Source organism: Hevea brasiliensis, chromosome 5 (genome assembly GCF_030052815.1).
Source record: "Hevea brasiliensis isolate MT/VB/25A 57/8 chromosome 5, ASM3005281v1, whole genome shotgun sequence".
NCBI classification, from domain to species: domain Eukaryota; kingdom Viridiplantae; phylum Streptophyta; class Magnoliopsida; order Malpighiales; family Euphorbiaceae; genus Hevea; species Hevea brasiliensis.
In genome coordinates, this window is record NC_079497.1 from 13,464,620 (window position 1) to 13,485,116 (window position 20,497).

At 28.6% G+C, this 20,497-nt stretch overlaps 1 pseudogene; it reads right to left on the reverse strand.

Annotated features, from left to right (window-relative positions):
- Positions 1–13,829: 13,829 nt before the first annotated feature.
- LOC110643674 (glycine-rich RNA-binding protein GRP2A-like) lies at positions 13,830–19,621 on the reverse strand (annotated as a pseudogene).
- Positions 19,622–20,497: the final 876 nt, after the last annotated feature.

The window sequence follows — 20,497 nt, forward strand, 5'->3', positions numbered from 1 at the left end:
ATCTGCAGCATAAATGCAGCATGTGCAGATATATGATGATTCAAGGAAAGAAGGTTTTAATTGGACAGCTCCATTTATAAAAGCTTCAGGTGAGCATTTCTCGTGGTGGTGTTACTGTTTTAGTACAATAAGTAGACTGAAAGGAACATGAATAAAATGAGGTTAAACGTGTTGTATAAGTATTACATGGAAGGATTACATGGATTTTACTAATTAAGAAGAAAGAAAATAATTAAAGTCTTAATTATTTACATGCAGCTATAATAATTGCAAATTATTATCTCATTGCATTAGATTCTCCTTTTTCATCTTCTTCTCTAATCATTTGATAACATCTTTCTCAAAATCCCCCAACCCGTAATTCCTATGTTAATACTTCTTTTTTATTCTTTAATTAGGGTTTTAGCCGGCCCCCCATGTTGGAGCCAGGTATACAGGCAGCTAATGCACTTTTTTCAGGCAATTTTTTTTAGTACTATCCTCGGCTTTAATGTACGGAGACTTAGTCTCTCTTTCAACTAATCTTGAGAGCATATTCCTCTACATTATTTGGTACATTAGGGATAAATAATCATGGAATGCTCTTTAGTGAATAAGTCTCTTCTCCATATGATCTTGAGAGCACATTCTTCCACATTGCTTAGTACATTCAAGATAAATAATTATGTAGTGCTCTTCAATAAAATTGAACTCTAATTAATAAATAAATAGAAAGCTCTCATCTTTACCAACTAAACTAAACTCTATTGAATTGAGATGAAAAATTTAATATCGAAGTCAACTAGGCAATGCAATGGCTTTTCTTTCTTTTTCGTTTTAAAAAAAAAATTAGTACCAAGTATTTTTTTTCTACATAATAATTAATTTGATATACAATTTAAATAAATTCGGAAATTAAAATACTTATCCAAATCTAAAAATTACACGTGGGGGACTAATGATGTTACTCCCCGAATCCTGCTTCCCCGAAGGATGTTCGCCCGTGAGAAGTTCGCTAACAATTATAAGGACATTCACCCGTGAGAAATTCGCCCGAATCAAGATCGCCCAATAGGTATAAGAGGCATTCGGACATGGAAGATCTCCCTCTCCTAAAATAGAATTTCGAAATACTCGCATAATGAGTTATAATCCTAGTAAGAGGATGACTCCTAGACCAATAAGAACTTTATCAACAGAATTGTAGGAGATATTTGATGATCAACCCCTATCACAATGTAACATACTCTTAATTTCAATGTGAGTCTTACTGATGCCTATATATATATATATATATAGAGAGAGAGAGAGAGAGAGAGAGAGAGAGAGAGAGAGAGAGAGAGAGAGGATCAAACCCTTATTCTCTCAACTCTACTCTCATTCTCTAAATTTCCAACACTAATTTAGGTATTGAAGTAGAAATTAACTAATCCACTCGATACTCTCTTATTTTACAGATTTATATTCATGAAAATTGCTATGACAGCATCATTTATATAAAATTTGATATCTCAAAGCCGTCTGACTCTATCAATTTGCTATCTCTAAATTAATAAGTTCATCACTTGTTTTTTTTTTAATTACCTTAAAAAATTTATTCATATATCTAGCATGAGTCATAGCATATCCTTATCAATAATTTGGTGTTTTTAATTGAAATAATTTAAAGCAGTTATATATATATATATATATATATATATATATATATATATATATATATATATATATATATATATATATATATATATATATATATATGTCCGATAAGGAGATGGAAATTAATGACTGGAATGACATGGCAAAACCCTATTGGAAATTGTCAAATAGGTCAATGGCACTCTACATTCATGCATCTAAAGCAAAAATTAGCGTTGACGATGTATTTTAATTTGGGAAGATAAGGTGACCAAAGGGTTTTAGGCCCACCGGCCTGTCGCTTAAGTCATTCCTTAAATTATTTAAGAATCATGCACTTGTCCTGTGTGGTAGTGGACATACCGAGTAATAGTTGCATACATATTGTAATTGGGAGACTCAGATTTAACTTCTCTCTCCTTCGCTTTATGTAAACATGCCCTTATAATAGTTGCACATATATTGTACTTGGAAGACTCAGATTAAACGCCTCCCTTCCCCACATATATATAATAAAAAAATCTATGCATGTTTATTATATTAAGAGTGTCTGCATTAAGTAATTAACAATTCAACTCTAACACTCGTGTTAGGGAAATTCCACAAGTGTATAAATTATTAATAAGTAATATAATGATAAGTAGAGCATTGTTCACACAAGATTATGTTGAGTACTAAGCTTAATAAAAGCTATGAATAAAATTCTAAATTACCAACTAATTCTAAGCTACTCTTTCAAGGTTCATCATACTTATTTTAATTAAGTTCAATACCTATTTTTATGTCATTAAATTAGCTAAAATCCATTAAATTGTTTGGTCATCCAATTAATTCCACAGGAAATCCTAGCATATTTCTAGCTAGATTAAGAACCCTAAGATAAAAATTTTATTCTTGCTATACTAATATTCACCTTTCAATTCTTCTATTAGTACATAAAAACATGCAAAGTGAGGTACCAAATCACCAACAAGCACTAATCACATAAGAAATTGATTCAAAGAAAACATCCCAAATTTATTTAATAAAAATTAAATTAAATCTGTAAATTGTTGAAGTGCTATATCCCTAACCCTAAAATACAAAAACTATTCACTCATATTTGGGGTTAACAGTCAAAGACAGCAAAAGAATCAAGCTAAACATTAGAGTAAGGACTAGAAGAACCCAAAAAATTGCAACTTGAACTTGTGGAACTTGGGTTGAATTTTTGTAAGACTTAAGCTTTCACACTTTGAATCTTTTATAACTTCTTGAAATCCCTTGATTTGAGTGTACCTTCAATTCTCCCTCTTTGGTAAGGATAAATCTCTCTTATTTTGATGTAAAGACTCTATTTTTATTCCTTTTTTGATTCCCCTTTAAAAGCCCTAGCCGTCACTCTTTAAAACGTAAAAGAGTCTTGAATTTTCAACGTCACCAAGGTTGGGGTGTGGTGGGATGCTCAATGCCACGGCAAGGCATGGAGTTATTTGGAAGAAATTTTGTCTTTGCATTGGTTAACCATGGCTGCCTGTGGTGGGACAGCCTTCACAACGCCCTGGCTGTGAACTCTTCTGTCCAAACTTGAGGTTAACAATTATTCCACAGCTTAGTTGTGATCAAGCTCTCGTCATCACACCCTGGCCATGGATATTCCTGTGAGATTCGGGTTTCTTCAACCTTCTTCCATCACAATCCAACTGTGGTTCCATTGCTTGGCCATGGTATTCACTGCCAAGATAGTCTCTTTTATTGGTTAGAGGCCATTATTCATGCTCATGAACCAAAAAAACCAATTTAGGCGGAACATTATCAAAGTAAATGAAAATTTTGCCATATAAACCAAATAAAAGTAAATGAAAAATTTGCCATATAAACCAAATAAAAGCATAAAAACTAATAAAAACATCTAAACAAATTAATAGCAAAAAATATGCAAAACAATTTATACACATTAATATTAAATATTTTTTAAATAATATTAAGATGTATTCTTTCATATCAATTCAGTATATCTAAAATTATTTTTAAATGATTTTATAATATTTCTAATTGATAAAAGAAGATCAATCAATATAAACAAAGATTCTTATCAACTGTAGCAAAAAATAAAAAAAGAAACCTAATAGAAGTCAAAATATAAAGAAAAAAAATGCCTAAATCCTTTAATTTATTCTATAGATAAAGGAGATAATTGATTGAGGAAACACCATAAAGACTAACTTACAGGATTTTTAGCTCGTATAGCAAGAATTACTTATGTTATAATTAATATGAAAAGAGATACCAATCTATTGTGTAAAACAAAAATTTAGATGTTACTTTATATTTTTAATATGCAAAATATAATAATTTTATTAATTAGATTCAGATTAATTATTAAAAAATATAAAAATAAAATGTATTTACAAATCTAATGTGTTTTTGAAACTATTTATAAAAATAGTGTTTGCTTAAAAAAAGACTATTGGGAAAGAGTTTTCTTAACATATCAAATTAACAACTTTTTATCAAAAGTATAGTCATATGCTTTTAAAAATGACAATCTCAATGACATTTTCAGAAGAACATAACTATATATTTTGGAAAACACCACTCTTGATGTCATTTCAGAAACACATTGCCATATGTTTTTTAGAACGCCACTCTCAATGGCATTTTTAAAAGTACATGAGATAAAAGATAAAATTATTTAAAAGTGTACAATTATTATTTTTGTTTATGTTTTTTCTTTTATTTTTATTCAATTATTTTTCAATTATTTAAATAAATTGATTTTTATAATTTTAAAATTATTTAAAACTAAAATCAAATAAAAAATAAAACAATTATAATATCATAAGAACTCTACCTAATAGACAAATTGAAAATTTTATTCTCTTTTTAATGTGTTCCATATTTTTTTTAGGGTAAACTCTAATATAATCTAAAAAATTTGATAAAATTAATAATTTAATCCCTATTTTTAAAAATTAAACAAGTTAGTTTGTCACTTTTTATTCGTTGACAAATTGATTCATTTGCTCAATTTTTGTCAAATTTATTATTAATTATAGCAAAAATATCAAAATACTATTAATTTTATTTTCAATATGAAAAAAATTAAGTTTTTAGGTTTTATTTTATTAACAAAATAATATCTTAAATTTAAACTTTATATTCAATTAGCTAATAAATTTTATGTTAATTATATTTAAATATATTAAATTTTAAGTATAAGATATACACACATATTATAAATAATATATAGAGATAGAGCGAAAAGAATAATTGGTTTATCCCAAAGTCTATGCTTAGAAAATGTGTTAAAGAGATTTAACATGCTTGATTCTAAGAGAGAATTGTTACTAGTGAGACATGGTATTCACCTTTCTAAAGATATGTCTCCAAAAACACCTAAAGAAAGAGATAAAATGGATAGGATTCCATATGCTTCGGCTATTGGAAGTTTGATGTATGCAATGATGTGTACTAGGCCGGATATCGCACATGTTATTAGTTTGACTAGCAGGTTTCAATCCAATCCAGGTTTGGAACACTGGATAGCTGTCAAGAATATCCTTAAGTACTTAAGAAGAACTAAGGATTTGTTCTTAATTTATGGAGGTGGTGACTTATAATTAGATGGTTATAGTAATTCTGATTTTCAATCAGATATCGATGATAGAAAGTCTACCTCTAGGTTTGTGTTCATTTGTGATGGAGGTGCAGTCAGTTGGAAGAGTTCCAAACAGAGTACGACTGCTGATTCTACTACAGAGGCTGAGTATATTGCTGCATCAAATGCTGCAAAAGAAGCTGTTTGGATAAAGAAGTTCGTGACAGAACTTAGAGTAGTTCCTTCCATTGAGTCGGTAGTTCCACTCTACTGTGACAATAATGGAGTAGTCATACAGGCTAAGGAACCCCGGTCCCTCCATAAATCCAAACACATAGAAAAGCGCTACCACCTTATCAGAGAAATAGTTGGGCGAGGCGATGTAGCCATGCAGAAAATAGCATCAGCTGAAAATCCAACTGATCCATTCACAAAGCCTATGTCACAAGCTCAGTTAGACAGAAATCTTGAGAAGATGGGTCTAAGATATTGTAATGAATGGCTCTAGTGCTAGTGGGAGATTGTTAGTAGTATGCCCTAAAGCATATCATTTAGTATGTATCTTGTACATATTTTATTAATAAAAGGCAATTTCACTTTTCTGTTTACATAATGTATTTATGTATAATAGAAAATGTCCATTGATATTTTGTTAAAAATTCTATTCTTAAGTTGTTAAGAATATGAGTGACAGTATTTCTAGTACAAAGTATCATAAATTGGTTCACAATCGAGGATATTTTACAATAAGGACATGACTTATCCAGAAAGATTATAATCATATTTGATCCCAAGGTATTTATATGAGATATAAATAAGATAGAATGGTGAGTCTCATGCTATATAACAAACATGATAGGCACTTATACATGATAAGTAGGCCGAACCAGTGACGCATATGACAAGCACATAGAGTTTACTCTTGTCAATGCATTGTCATATATCATATCAGTGCATATAATCTTTAGACCTGAGATAACACAGTTATCTTGTATATAGGTAGTTTGAGTATGATACTGCTTTCATACTTGTACTGTGTATAGGTATATGGGCATGTGTTGGCTCGTACTAGTTACATATGGAGGTAGGTATTGATCAAGATGGAATCTGTTACCTTAAGTAAATAAGGATAAAGTCCTATGTTCATTTAATTGTTCTTGATGTTTCAAGTTCCTGGCTAGGACAGACAGATTTAGTCAGAAAAGAGTTTCTGATAAAAAAATCTAATTAATCAAGAACTAGAATTAAAAGAGAACATAATATTCATAGCAAATGGGGTTTGACATAAACCATGACTGCAGCTTGAATTGGGATTTTATAACAGAGAGATTCTAGTGCATGGTAACATATGATTAAAGGTTCATTTAAGGTATTCTTTGTTATTGATTGGGTGGCCATGACACGCTATGCTAGGTGTCAACCATGGTCTATGAGATGTCTAAAATGATTTAGAGAAATCATTTATGGTAAGAAAGAGTTCTGATGATATTAAGAGTTAATATCATATCTCATTGCCAATTAATGATGAGCCTAGTGAGTCACACACATACACAAGATAATCAGCAAGTAAAATGTGATTTAATTGATTAATTAAAGAGTTTAATTGATTAATTAAATATATTTGGTTTGCAATAAGATTGCAACATCCCTAACATAACTTGAAACCAAATCTAGGTTATTGGATGCATAGTACAAGTTAAATTTATATTTAAAGTGTTTAAATATGAATTTAATTGTGAAAAATTAATTAATAGAGATTAATTAATTAATTTATATTTGATATAAATTAATTTGAAGAGGAGAAATAATGATTTTGGGTTGAGAACTCAAAATTACAATATAAGGGTAATTTGGTCATTGCACATAGTGACATGTGGCACCATGAGATGGTGACACATGGCATCATATTAGCTTGCCATTTGTCTTCCTATCATGTAAGATGATCATAGTCAAGATTAAGTCTAGCTTTGACACTTGGCTTAATGTGATTAGGTCAATTAAAAATAAGATGCAATGTGGAGGTGACATGTGGCATAAAGTTTAAGTGATGACCTAATTATAAAAGAGAAAAGAAAAAAAGAAACACTCACTCTTATTCTCTCTTATGTGTGGCGTCACCTCTTCCTCCCTCTCCTTTCTTCATCTTTTCTCATCAATTCAAAGAGAATCACTCCATTCCCTTTGAATTAAAGTTTCTAGAAATTATTTTTAGTGTCCTATACACACATACTACCTCTCTAAAGGTAAGAACCCAATTTATAATTGGTTGGCAAAGGCTTGAGAAGCAAATTAGGGGTTGCCCATTGGTGATCTTGGTGTGGACAAGTTAGAGGGACAACACTTGGGGTCCTAGGTGCTTCCTAAAGGTACCAATCACATCTATAGTGTATCAAAGAGGTTAGTGCTCTAACTCCTCTTTTAAACTAGGGTTTAAATGAATTAATTTGTTAATTCACAATCTTAAATGGCAAATATAGATCTTAATACATATTAAAAGTGTTTTAATATGGAATTGAGCATTGAAGAAAATTTTTGAAATTCAATGCTCTAATGAACAACTGTCATGATTTCGCTCCTTCAATTAGGCACATAACAGATGTGGTATGATGCATATAACCCTAGAAGAAAATTTTTGAAATTCAATGCTCTAATGAACAACTTTCATGCTTCTGCTCCTTCAATTAGGCACATAAATAGAAAAAATAATTATACACCTCGCAATAATTCTATGTTTTATATCAAGTACTTTTAAAAATACCATTGGGAGTAGTGTTTTTAAAGGCATATGGCTACATGTTTCTAAAAATGTCATTGAGAGTGATGTTTTGAAAAGCATATAACTATACTTGCTCATAAAAAATAATTAATTTGACTTCTTAAGAAAATTCCTTTTTCAATGGCGTTTTCTCAAACAAACACTATTTTTGTAAATAGTTTCAAACTCATATTAGATTTGTAAATAATTTTTATTTTTACATTTTTAATAATTAACTCTTTTTTATTCAATCATTTTCCTTCTAGTGAGTGTAATATACATATATGTGTGTGTAAATTATATTTATTACATTTTATTTATAATATGTGTATATATTATATTTTAAATTTAATATATTTAAATATAAAGTTAATATTATTATTTAAACATAAAATTTAGTAGCTAATTGAATATAAACTTTAAATCTAAGATATTATTTTGTTACTAAAATAAAACCTCAAAGTATAAAATTAAGAGCATTTTGATATTTTTACTATAATTAATGGTAAATTAAATGAAAATTGAGCAAATGAATTAATCTATCAACAAAATAAAAAATAACAAACTAATTTATTTGATTTTTAAAAATAGGGACTAAATTATTAATTTTATGAAATTTCAGATTTTACATTGAAGTTTACTCTAAAAAAAAATCTAAAACACACACTAAAAAGAAAATAAAATTTCCAATTTGTCCGTCAGGTAGAGTTCTTATGATATTATAATTAATTTGTTTTTGTACTTAATTTTAGTTTTAAATAATTTTAAAATTATAAAAATCATTTTATTTAAATAATTTTAAAATATATATTTATTGTACATCCATTAAAAAAGAAAATAATAAAACAAAATAAAATAAAAATAGAAATAATAATCATATATCTTTAAATAATTTTATCTTTTATTTTAAGTGTTTTTTAAGATGCCACTGAGATTGGCGTTTTTAAAAATATATAGCTACGTATTTTTGAAAATACCATTGGTAACGATGTTTTTAAAGTTATATAGCTATGTACTTTCAAAAATTTCATTGAGAGGGGCATTTTCAAAAGCATATGATTGTACTTTATAATAAAAAGTTGTTCATTTGATCTGTCAAGAAAATTCTTTCCCCAATAGCTTTTCTTAAATAAATACTATTTTTGCGAATAGTTACAAAACACATTAGATTTGTAAATACTTTTTATTTTTATATTTTTTTAATAATTAATCCCATTATTGAGCACTTTTGTCTGTTGAAAAAAAATATATTTTTTAATTTATTATTTTTAAGTGCATTGTGAGCGTTTGTGTTATTTCACTTTTTAAAAACTAAACCCTTGGGTTATGATGATTATTCTCCTTATCATCTTGCTTTTTTTTTTAAAAATAATGTTTCTCATCCTGCTGCATGCGAAGTCACTTTATTCTTTTTTTTTTTTAACTTGGGAATCATTCACTTTGCCAAAATCATTCATTACAGTGAAGTTGATAATGGTTTGGCAACCAGAAAACAACCGGGTACTCCTGAGAGCTTATAAAGAAACTGCCAGCTTAGTTATTAGTTACATAAGTCCATCACTTCAATGAAATAAAATTCAAATGGTGGTAAATTGATAAATAATTCTGGTTATGGAGTTTTGAAAGAAGTTAAGTTTGAGAGGATTCTACATTTAAGCCTAAAATAGTATTCCATAGTCAGAAAGAGGATTTTTGTTATAAAGACCATGTGCACATGTCGATTGTTGATACATCAACCCAAAAAAAAAGTTTGTTTCTTTCTTGGTATTTATAATTGGCTATAATTGAAATTTAAATTCAAAACCTCATAATTTCAGTACTACTAAGTTAAAACTCATTAATAAAAATACTTATTTTTAATACAAATAACAGTCCTAGGGAGAGCATTAATTCCAAATAATCAAACCAGGAGTAATAGCATGGCACTTCATGAATTAAAACATTTGCAGTAAAATTAGTTTCCCACACACTTTCATTCCATGGCTAAAAGTTTCTAGCAATCTAAAATTACAATAGTCAAAAGATATTATTAGGTGTTCATCGTGTACTCTTCATATTATAAGGAGAACACATTATTTTTATAGAAAGAAAGCACTATTTTCACGCTCTAAAAGTATTCTATAATGTTTCTAGAAATTAATGAAAAAAATTTCTAGATAAATGAAAAGTACCACTGTAAAAGAGTCAAAATCACTCTAAGAGAGTCAAACTCTAAAATAACTTGCAGGGATAGACTAGTAGAAGAGCAATGGGGCACTTAGCTTGCCCTACTACTCTCAGATTTCCTTTCAAAAAATATTTGTTCTATGTAAAGTTCTAACTTTGCCCCATATTTTAAGGTATTAATTTGACCCCACAGTCAAAAATGTGCCTCATAAACTTTTTGTCAGAATTATATCACAAAATTCTAATGGATTTGGAGATAAATCTTTCCATTATTTGAGTGGGAGAAATATTCCTCAATAGTTAGAGGATTATTTCCTATTTCATGTAAAACTCTTATTTTAGTGTTATTCACAAATTGAGTGAGATTTCTAATTAGAATATGATTAAGGGAATCAACACTGTAAATAAGAGAGTGATAGAAAAACTATTTGGCTTTGCTCATGGAGAGTAACTTTCTGCTCATGGAGTGGGGCTGTCGCCCATTGCAGAAAAGGATTTTGTCTATTACTGAGAATTTGGCTTTGCACATTAAATAATTTTCTTTTCCATTAAAATTTGGATTATTCATATTTTAGAGGTCTAAAGTAATTAATTTGTTATTAATTGAAATAAACTTATTAGTTGAATGCATATATGATTTTATTTTTATAGGCAAAAGAAAATTTATTAATTGAATTAAATATAGAGATAGGGGAAAAACCAACAGAGAGATTGCCTAGAGCCACCAGACTCAACCCCATACACCTAGCCTATACCAATTAAATCTCCTATTAATGAAAAAAAAAAAAATTCCCTCCAACAAAATGGAACTGAACAAGAAAAAATAACAACCCTTGTAAGTAACAACAACCCTTACAACAAAGCAACAAAGTCTTGCTGTCTCTGTCTACCAGGTTTTGCTAGACAATCAACTAGACCACTAGATTCATAGGGAGAAAAGGTAAAAGAGACTTTGGATAATATATTAGCCTAGTTAAGAACTTTAATTTAATTATCAACCTTCTAAGGACCGCATGAGGCACCTGTAACCCAAGCCAAGAAATTGATGGAGTCTGTTTCAAAGACAAGACCAGCAATGTTGCCTATTGAGGGAAGCAGCTAATATGAAAATTGCTAAGCACTGAGAATAGGCATTATCTCCACAAGATTGGAATCTAGTCTACCAATAGGATAGGAAAAGAGAAATGGAATAGAGCCTTCATGATTACAAAGAATGGCCCTTGTTCTACTAACACATGATTTTCCAATAAAGGAGCCGTCAATATTCCATTTTAATCAATAAAAAGGAGAAGGAGACCATGAGATGTGTTGCCTCACTTCTTGCACATTTTTTCCATCAACTAATGGAATCAGCTTCCTAGAATAATTGTAATCCGAATATGGAAATGAACAATCCATACTTTTCAACCAAAGAGAAACTCTGAAGAAAATTGTGCAACATAGAGAAATATGGCATGAAGATGTACCTCTAAAGATAATTTAATTCCTATGTAATCAAATAGACCAATTAATAGCAAAAAGAGACAATGCCAGAATTTATTTTGAAATTTTCTTATCAGCAGCAATTTCCATTAAATGCATATATGATATATAAGTCATAGTGTTTAATAGAGCTGAATAGTGAAAAATGATTCATATAACCAACCCTAACTAGTTTGAGATTAAGGCTTACTTGTTGTTGTTGTATATATGATATATTAGTAAAAATATGTATTTATATGTCTATATATTGCCCTCACTATAGCAAGAATTTTTAGATTTGTTCATGATTACCTGAATGAACCCATTTAGCTTTATATATTTTAATTAATGATTTATATAAAATATATTTTTTATTACTAATTTATATTTTAAAATTTTAATGATTCTATAAAATATCTAAATTTTTATTTAAAATATAACATATAAAAATTTGTAAAAATTATTATAAAAATATATATTTTATGCTTAATTATTTATTTATATACATGGCCTTTTGATAACAAGTATACAATACATAAAATCTGAATCCGACCTAAATCAACACTAATATTTTTTACTAAACTTAACCCGTCTTAAATCCAATTATATAATACTCGAATATGTCCTGACAAAATTTGATCTGATCAAATGCCAAAAATACCTAACCTGTTGCCATCCTTGCACATCCCAACAACAAACTTACCCCGTGAGCAATGGGCCAAAATTACTGACCAAAAGGATTGTGATTTGCTACAGTCACAAAGAGCATGTAATTTAATTTCAATGTAAGATCATTAAAGTGAGAACAAACATTTGAGACATATATACTATGGTCCACCTGAATATTATTAATGAAGAGGCAAACTCTAACAACCCAATTCAGACTACTATCAGTGCTAAGGGAATGAGTAGGGAAGGAGACACAACAAGCTTGAATATTACATTTCATAAATAATAATGCGCCCATTTTAGGCATAAATCACTTTAAATATAAAATAACTTCATTTATCAAAAAAAAAAATAATTTACAAGCACAGTAATCCTTTATACAATTAATGTCATAAAAGAAGTTTCATAATTCTTACTCATACTTCTTTAAAACATAATGAGGTAGTAGCCTCCAGAACTCATAACTTGAAAGTGATAAATTGTATCTTCAACTCTTATCCCTAAAAGGGGAGACAAAGAAAGAGGGCGAGCTTAAGGCTCAGTAAGTAAAAATCTAATTAAGGGGATATAATAAAACAATGTACATTTTCAAGCATATGCAATGCAACATTCTCATGATGGTTTCACAACACGTACAATTCACATCAAAGGTAATTTATGTCATCAATGGTTCCTCAGCTATGTCATTATCATAAAAATGTATCCAATGTGCCCAGCCTATTATAGAAGCTCCTCAAGACTTTGTCTTATCATTTCATATCAAACAAGTGGGGCCGGAGACACGGAATTGCTAGTTATCCCATATCATATTGAGCTCATTATGCATGCATGTCATTCCTTTCCTTTATCATATCATTTGTAATTGGAAACTAGTAGGTTGTCCATCAACTACCAGTACAACACAAGTAACAATGTAACACCTTTGTGAGTTGAAATATATATGTATATATTTATAAATTAGCCTAATGATGCAAATATATCTGATAAAATAATCACGATGCATGAATGCATATTTATGCAATAAGAAAACATTTATTTAAAAAGAGTTTAGTAAGTTATAACCACCTCGAAGTTGTTGAACTGTATTACCTCACCTGTAGCTAGTAGAACTCAAGATCCCTTGAATATAAGCTCTTTACCTTTTATTTTCAAGTTTACAAGGAAAATGATTGAAAGGTTCTTAGTTTAGTATAATTAATTTGATTTGGAATTCTAAATCAGGGCATCTTTGCTGGCCGAAGTTTGCCATGTACTGTTTATGGGACTATTCAAATGAATCGACTGCCAAACATTAATGGTTCGACCACCAAATCAGGTTCTACCTAGAATTCATCCATAATGCAAAAGTTTAGGATTTCAACCCTCAGATCCCCATGTCAAGTCCTAAATTCTTATCATTCTAGGTTCATTATTCTATTTTAAACCTAAAACAACTAATAATATTTATTGTTGACTTAAATCTTTAGAAGTTAAACTTAAATCTCCCCATACATAAGCAAACCTAATACAGAACAAAGCAAAAACAACTACTTCCTAATTCCTCTAGTTCCTGTTAGATGCAGCATCGTGCCTTGAGTAATGATATCATCCATTACCATATCTAAAATCTTGGCCTCCACTGTAACCACCACCACTATAGCCACTGCCTCCACGGTCATAACCACCACCATCCACGGTGTCCACTAACTCCATAGCCTCCGTCGCCGCCACCACTATTGTATCCACCATTACCACCTCTGCTTCGGCGAGATTGAGCTGCATTCACAGTAATGTTACAATCGTTAAGATTCTGACCGTTCATCCCTTCAATATCATCTCTCATTGACTTCTTGTTGTTGAATGTCACAAATACAAACCCACAAGATCTACCACAAGGTTGAATAACTTGATGCCAATTAACAAGATGAAGTCTTCTTTTCTCAATAGAAGAACACCAAAGGAAATTATAATTAATTGCGTCCAACTTGTTAAAAAATAATAAATAAATAAATAAGGAAAAGTCTCATTTTTTTGCATATGATAGAGATGCATATTTGATAGAGTAAACTTAACAAGCACCTTTCTCCCTATAAGACTAAGAAGCTTAGCCTTCTACCTTGCAAGTTTAGTTTGCACCTTTTCAAGGAGAGTGCTTAATTGGAAATTTGTTGAGTTAAAATGCATTTGAAAAATGTTATGGTATTTGTTAAATAAATGGAGAATATATAAATTAAAATATGTAATTAAAAAACAAAAGGTAAAAGGCCTATTTAGACCCTTAAAGTTATGCCAAATAGTCACATAAGTCCTTAAAATGTTTTGAGGTCTAATTGAACTCTTCAACTTTTAACAAAAGATTAAATAAATCCTACAAAATTTTAAAAATAGATCAAATAAGTTTTTTATTATTTTGTGGATAAATAAGCCTTTTAACCTTTAAAAATAGATTTTAAAAAAAAACTCAACTATAATTTTTCTATAATATAAATCTAGCCAAAGCTACGCACAAAGATCTTTTAGTGCACAAAGTCCTCATCAACAATACTAGGTATTTGATTTACAACATCTTAGTAGAAATCTGCTTCATCCTAGAGCAGATTAATTAGTTGTTATTTATATAATGGTTCAAGAAACTTATCTACAGTTTTTTGAACCCATAAAGAAGTTTATTGAATAATTCAGCAAAGAACAACTTATCAATCTACTTCAGGATACAGTAGATACTTATTAGGATGTTACAAATTAAATACGCATGATTATTGATAAGTGCACAGCCTTGGCTGGATTTATATTAGAAGCAAATTATAGTTCAGTTTTTTTTATCTATTTTTAAAAGTTAAAAGCTTATTTATCCCCAAAATAGTAACAGAGCTTATTTAATCTATTTTTAAAATTTAAAAAACTTATTTAATCTTTTTTTAAACTTGAAGGGCTTGTGTGGGCCAAAATATACCTTTTGCTTTTAAAAAAAAATGGCAATGAATTATCAATGAAATATTTGTCACAATTTATTAAAAAAGTCTTTAATTACATATAAAACCAATGATAGACAAACACATTGTTAATATTGTATTCTGTCATCACTTTATTTTTTCTTTGATAAGCCAGAAATTTATTAATGTATCAAGTTAAAGGCCAGAAAAAAAAAATATTACCATATCGATGGGTTAACTATTAACATTCAACAAATAGGAAAATAATATAAAACCTACTGCATATCGCAAATATACAATGAATTAACGGGTTATGCTAATTAAAAAAGCCATTAACATCATCGAAGATTTTATCTCCTACGTATAATGAAACCATTTTCCTTAACTAAATAAATTTTGATCGTTTTATGCTCCACATCACATTTAACTATAGAGTTTTTGCCTCTTAGTGACAGTTTTGGTTGTTATTATTTAATGATGAGAAAAAATAATAATAATAATTCCCTCACTATTTTGTTTAGCAAGAAAATTTTGATTTTCGACTTTTATCAATCTGTTGCTATTTTAATACAGCGATGATTACCAATTTACAGAGGAAACTTTCCATTATTAAACTATTAGCCAAGAGACTCAAATTTATAGAAAAGATTTATTTACACCGAAATGATTACTTCTAATTCAGTAATTATTTTTAGATCAATGATTAATTAAATTAATTTTTTTAAAATTAATTTAATTAATTTTATTGTGTTAATTTAATTAAGAGACCTGAATGAATGTTTATTAGTTATTTTAGATAATTAAAGATATTTATAGGATAAAAGTTAACTAAGTAATGGAGAGCAGAGGAGTTATTTGCTACAGAAAATTGTTGATCGTGGGAGAAGTGAACAACAGTTGAGGTAGTGGATATGAGCAGTTGTAGGTGAGAAAAATTATCCGATGTGCAGAAGGTGAGAAGTGCAGGTTCCAGATACTTTCATGGTCCAGCAAGTATAGTTATAAATAGTTTAGTGTTGTGCAATGAGGAAACCCCCCAACAACTCAGCCAAACAATCCAATAATCAACTACTCAATTAATTAAAAAAAGACTTCAATAATTCAATCATTTCAAGATTCCACTGGTCGCTTTTAATTTCCAAGCATTTCAATTTCTAATGCAATTTCAATTTTCATTCATTGTATTTACTTTCAGTCAAGCAATTCAATTTCAATTTCAATTCCAATTCTTTCTTGTGAGACAACCTCTAATATTTTAATTACATTGCAATTAAAAGGACATCTCAATTAATACACTCAGTATCTAGCACACCTGTAAATTTCAAACTATTTATCAGCTAAATTATTTTTTATAGCAAGCAAGATTTTAAAATATAATTTAAATTTATTATGAAATTAGTCAAAGAGAGTCCAATTAGCATATTGCAAAAAATCCATATGAAATGAGAAGTGTTAAAAATTGTCAGGCAATGAAATACTAATTCTATAAAATCTAATCTCTTCTCTCCTTTTAGTTATCAAGAAATTAATTTATCCTAATTTAATTTAGTGATCAGAGACATATTATTCACTTGGATAAATTAGATTCAAAACTCCATTCCTTCAATTTCCTATTTGAAAAAGAAATCATTAAGAAATTGAAAACAAAAGAAAAGAGACGAAGAAAAGAAGATTGTCCACACACATAAATCATCCCTAGGCGGCTAGGCCTCCTCTCGTCAACATGTAAGGTCGGCAGAGAGATATATCCTATTTGGGTGGCCAGACCTTGAGCAAGAAGCAGCAACGACAAAACTATCACTTTCTATCGCAAAACGACAATGTGTTTGGTTTTTCTTTTTTTCATATGGTGTTAATCAACTCCCCACTAATATCATTTAATAATTGCCAACGTAATTTTCATTTGTCCATAGAATTGGTATGCAATGATGGAGTAATTGGTAGAAATTAATTAATTAGAATTTGGTGGCTGGACCATTCCACTAATAGAATTTAATTAATTTATTGATAATTTTCTTTTATTTGGTAGAAAATTAAATAGAAATCTTAATTTAATTTGTTAGACTGATTATGTTATTTGATTAATATTCATTATATTGGAAGCATAATAATGTTGTTCATGTTCTGATAAGATTACACTCAACATGCCGGCTTTCTCATTATTCCAGTGATATTTTAATATTCACGATTCGACCTAAACTTCCCTCTGATTTAAGATTTAGTTGGATTTTCTTTAATATTTTGAAAAAAAATTTAAAGTAAACGAAGCTATTAATTTATAAAACGAAAAATTATTGAGTGCATTCGTTTTTTATACACTTTCTCTCGTATAATACATGGATCTATTTTTAAAATCAAAGGAGAAATTATTTTTTTTTTGTGGAAAATATTATTTTTTAGTACTTTTGATGTTTTTTAAAATCTCATAAAACATATATTTAAATAATAATTATAATTTTTTAAATAATAATTTATCTATTTTTATCTATCGTATTTGAATTTTTTTCTTAAAATTATTTATCACATTTGAGAAATCAAAGAGTATTAACTATATTTTTTTAATTTTATTTTTTATTTTTATTAAATATAATAAATATTTATATAATTTCTTAAATAAAATAAAAGATAATTTATCAATTACTAATATGTTTTTATAAAAATAAACTTATCTAATATTTTCTTTAATCATTGCATAAAACTTACATGCAATGATAAAAATAATGAAGACAATAATTTATTTATTTTTAAATCACCACAAAATAGTTAGCTATTAACTCAAAAAGCTCCAAATAAATATTCATTAATTTTTAAAATATTTTTACATAAAATTTCTTGTAAAAATTTATTAATGATGAACTTACCCTTTCTTAGATATAAGTAGAATATAAAATGAAATTTCTTTTATAATATAAAATAGTGAAACACAATTATTACATATCATCATAATACTGAATAATTAATTAGTATATTCGCATTTATATAATATATTAAAAGACAATATAATAAAAAGGAAATTTATATTTTTGTTAATCATTTAACATGTTGAAAATTTCTTTTTTTTTTTTCTTTTTTTCATAAATAAGTAAAATCTGATTGGACTTTATGAGAGCGTGTGTGGTTGCAAAATAATTAAAACCCAAGTGGGAGAGTAATGATTAATGGTATAATTAATTAATTATTGATATATAATAAAAATGTATGGACAGAAAAGAATTTGTATCTAAGAAACTTCTTTGATATGATGGGTCGGATTTTTGTAAGTAATTAATTCGATGAAATCCTTATAGAATGAGTTTGAGTATTATATAATCGGATTTGAGATATTTTTGAATTTAAAAAATAATACTCGTGATAGATTGAGATTAAGTTTAAATTTTATATATTGAGTATCTGTTATTCAAATTTATTTATATAAATATGTAATTAAATATAAAATATATATATATATATATATATTTATAATAATATTTATAAATTTTTATATATTTTATTTTATATAAAATGAAAGTTAAATATTTTATGAAATTATTAATCAAAATAATTTTAATACAAAATATTAATTAAAATATATAAAATTAAACCAGTTCGAATTTTTTAAGATAATAATAATTGGGTTTAAGACGAGTTCGCATAGTTGAGAATAAATTTTAATGGGGTTTGAGATAAGTTCGGATAGTTAAGAATAAATTTTAATCGGATTCGAGTTTTGATAATATTAACAGGGTTTAAGGTAGGGTGATTTTCGCGAATACACTACCCGTTGTCATTCCTAATTTGTACACAAGAAAAGAGAAGAAGGGGACAGTGAGAAGCATTATTAAGTAGAGGAGATATGAATGGAAAATTTCCATTTTCAGCTAGCTGGGTTTCAATATTAATGAGAAATAAAGGGGTCACTGTGGGGATTGAGTATTGTGTTTTTGTTGTGTGATCAACCGCTGTGCATTGTCATGTATGCAACCATAGGCATGCTCTTTGCCTCTCATCACACACAGTTTGCCTACTTTCAATTTCAATGCCCCCAACACTTGCTTTGCTCACCAGCACATATATTTCACCATCTCTCTCTCTCTCTCCCCAATAAATTGAAAATCAAATTATGATAGAGCATAGTACGTACTCCCATTTGGGAATGAACTTACATGAAACACATGATGATACTTTTTTTGTGAGGCAAAGTTAGGGCCACGTAAATGAGATTCGTAGGAAGCAAACTGGCCAATCAGTAGGAAGTGAGGCAAGTACTTGGCTAATACATAACAAACAAATGAATCCTAACACCTGTGTCCTAAGAGCTCAGGTTTAACAAGGTACAGCCTAGTTAGTGGTAGTGGAAGACCAAGAAATTTAACAGATCACGATGGGATCGATTGTGTTTGTCACTCACGTTATGTCTTCGGATTTTCTGTGCAAACATATTTGTCGTTTTTCCTCCACTTTGGATAAGATCCTAATTTTTTCCATTTCATTTCCCACATTTTCTTTCTTTTTATTTCCCTTATATTTTTTACACTGAAGTAGGAACTTGGGTCAATCCATGTGTGCTAATGACAGGTGATGAGAAGTGAGTGGTGAACCAACTCTACGTGGTTGGCAGCTGCTCTTGCCTCTGTCACTTGTGGGTGCCTGTGTTATTTGTGAATCTTTTTCACCTTTCATTATTGGATTTTTCTTATCTAGTTTGATCTGTCATAAATTCAAGATAGAAAATATATTATAAAATTTATATATTTATGTTTTCAATTTATGATAAATTAAATCTAAATAAAAAAATTTTCTTTGACTATATATTTTCATTATTTTATTTTATAATTAACTTTGATTGATAATAAAATTTAAAATTTCTTAATTTATAAAGAAAATTTTAATATTAAGCCTTCACTATCTTTAACAAATGTGAACAATAATTCACACCTTAATTAATTTCATCAACATCATAAATTTGTATTAACTTATCATGATTTTTTTTTTATTCATTGGTTTCTATTTTAAAATCAAAATACATGATTAAGAATTCATATCAAGATCAAAATAAATTTTGTAGAGAAGATGAAGTTAAATTTAAAAAAGAAGGAAACAAGGGAATGCAGAAGACAAATCCAGCGGCAAAAGCATATTGCATTATATCACTGAATTGAGTTAAACGAGTGGAGATAAATAAGTTGACTGAGACAAGAATCTAAGAAAAGTGAGATGGGTTTGGACAAATCATTGCTAAAAAATTAGAATTAACTGAGTTTATCATCTACCCTTATAAGTCCATCTGGCTATTTGTAGGAAGATTGTTATGAAGCAGAAGGATAAGAGGCTGGGACAAGTGGTTGATGTTATGAAGCAGAA